The sequence below is a fragment of the Micropterus dolomieu genome, linkage group LG05 (assembly GCF_021292245.1).
Source record: "Micropterus dolomieu isolate WLL.071019.BEF.003 ecotype Adirondacks linkage group LG05, ASM2129224v1, whole genome shotgun sequence".
Classification (NCBI taxonomy): domain Eukaryota; kingdom Metazoa; phylum Chordata; class Actinopteri; order Centrarchiformes; family Centrarchidae; genus Micropterus; species Micropterus dolomieu.
This window is the reverse complement of record NC_060154.1, coordinates 14,028,071-14,031,138: the sequence shown is the minus strand read 5'-3', so window position 1 is coordinate 14,031,138 and position 3,068 is coordinate 14,028,071.

The following is a 3,068-nucleotide window of genomic DNA, read 5'->3' as shown; positions in this document are numbered from 1 at the left end:
CCTAAAGACAAAAATGTGAGACTTTAAATTGAGTGCATCACTGTTGTCACCCATTTAAAGTCTCACATTTTTGTCTTTAGGGAGTAGATAATTAACTTGCATGGTATTTGACCTTTGTACCCATTGTAAAACATGTCTGTGGAAATACTACACTGACTAAAGTCACATCTATTATAAGGTAAGTGCTGACTTCAAAAAGATTATTGAAGTAGAATTAAAGATGATTAACAATGTTTAGAACTACTTGTCTTTTAGAAACTAAAGTGTACTGTGGAGGAACGAATCCCAAGGCTTACCTCCTTTTGGTGAACTTTTATGTCACAATACTTAAGTGCCATACTGTACATACAAACAGTACTGCATGTGCAGTGATGTTACAATGACTTCCTGTTCTTTAGGGGCGCTAGCGTGCCATTTTCTTGAATTTTCTTTTAAGTTCTGTGAATTGTTTAGGCTGCCAAAAAGGCGCTTCATTGGCAGCATCACATTACACAACAAGTTCCATTACATTTAGGATTGTGCTTTTAAGATGTGAAAATTGTTTCATTTTCACTGACACAAGTGTCCCTTCAGATTCATATAACAAGTCTGCACAAATTGCTCTAATCCAACATAATCCAAAGAAAACAACACACTCATCCAACTCAATGGTTTAAGCCATGCAGCAAAACTCTAAATAAATACAGAAATCTTTTTAACACACAGTATGTAATTTTCTGCTGCTAGGGGTCTCTCACTTCCAAACAATAACAAAAGATGTAGGTTGAGCTTGTCGTGAAGTAGCGTGGGATTGTAGGAGCTGTTGTCTTCACCACCATTGCCTTCATTGCAGTCAGCTTCCCCTGGTTAGGATTACTTCAGTGTTCACCGTTCAGGAGGTTTTTACCGGGACTAGAATTATCTGCAGTGATCTCCTCCTCTCGGCTCTGCGATGGACTGGCGAAGTGTCCAGGGTGTACCCCGCCTTTCGCCTGATGTCAGCTGGGATAGGCTCCAGCCCCCCGCGACATTGTACACAGGATAAGTGGTTGACGATGGATGGATGGATTTAATAACAGTACTGTATGCCCCGGCCTTTAGAGCTGGGGATACAGTCTGGTGTAATACTGCCCTCATGTGGTCCTCATCAGTCATGCTTCCAATGGGGGCTGCATTGCCTTTAGTAAAACAATAAGAAATGGACCCTTTATGTGCATCAGCTATGTACTATAATTGTTGAATTTGACTTTGTAGCCAAAGGCATGTATATTATTATACTGTTTATATAGCATACCCAACAGTAACTTCAAAAATATATCAATGAAACCAAAAATTGGTGCCTCCATTCAAGGAACTCTTTTCTAAAGGTTGGTCAGCACAGTATCTTAGTATAATACATAGTAGTCATTACCATAGTTCTTTTACTGTATTCAGGACATGTCTGATATGAAACTTGTTATGCTGCTTCAGGATCAAACTTATTTGTTCCACTGATGTTTGTGCAATTTCCAAAGAACAGGAACCATGTCTCTCAATTGCATAGTCCCCTAACAGACTCTTATATACACATTTCACATTTTATTAGGTGAGATCAACGAAGTTTGTTGAAGAAAAAAGGGCAGTCTGGTTTGGCTGGCTTTTTTCACAGACATATTACCTGGCGAGGCAGATGGATTTGCGAGATCACACAGCTACAGTATGTGTAACAAATCTGCCGCATCTGATTAATGAACATAGAGACAGGGTAAAGCTGTTCAAAACTACAAAAACTACAAGGCAAGCACTTGCTTTAAAATATCAGCACAACAATGACTGGGCCAACTAATTCCTACATTAAGTAAGGTCACAATGCTGTGAAATGCACTGTCACGTCACTGCAATATGTAAATTAAAACATAAAGGGGCATATTAATTCAGCACTTACAAGTTTATTTATGTATTACTTGAAAGAGTATTTGTATACATTACACATTATGTAAACCTCCTCTCATTTGATGAGATACTTTTTGATATGAGATACTTATTTTCTTGACCACAGGCTATGATGAACCTGACAGTGATCAGAGTGCCAAAGCTGCACATATGACAGAGTGGTAGGTGTCCTTTATTGTGGTATAGCAATGGTCTAGTGTGTTTTTATCCCTGGTGGAACAATTCATGTGCTGTCTGTATTTTGGCAAGTTGTGGCTGAGGTTTGCTCTGTTAAAGTCCCGTAACAATGAGCAGGGAGTCTGGATGATTATGCTCCATGCTAGTTTTCTGGTCAGCCAAGCGTTCACTGACGCCTCACCAACACAGGCCTGAGGTGGGATGTAAACACCAACCAGAATAAACCAGAACTCCCGCTGTCAGTTTTGATACTAAGTACATTTTACTGATTTCAAGTTTCAAGAGTCATCCAGGTCATAGATTTCCATTTACTAATACTGTCCATTTAGTTTTAAATGCAGGACCTTTACTTATAATTGAGTGTTTTTAAATTGTGGTATTTTGACTTAAGTAAAGCATTTGGATATTTACATACCTGGAACTATGGTAAATAATAGCTAAAGACTGGCTTACTGATAGCCAGACACATGAAGACAATATAGCTATCAAAAATTTAAATTAATCAATAAATAATAACCACTAATAAAGAACGTCCAACAAGTCTACAAAAAAAACTATTTGCTTTCTGAGGAATCAAACAGAAGGAGACATGTTCACCACATAGTACTGCTTTCATCATACAATCTGCAAATAAACATTATTCCACATAACTTAAATTTTACATCGTCAAAACACAGTTCCATAATAAAAAAACTGATGTTATGGGAATTTTGTTAAAATGCTCATGTGCCTAACTGACGTATAACCTAAGAGTGTTGTAAAACTGAATGATGATATTGTCTAAGGATAAAAGCCTGGAGGAGTATTTGGCTTCTCTCTGTGTCTATGTGTTAGACACCTCCCTGTCTGTTGTATCCAATCTGTATATCAAATGCATGACAACTGGTGCCAGATAGACTGCGAGCATTTAAAGGCGGGGGAGCAGAGAGTGGCCTAGTGGAAGAGAGTGTTATGAGAAACAGCACCCCGGGACCAACGGG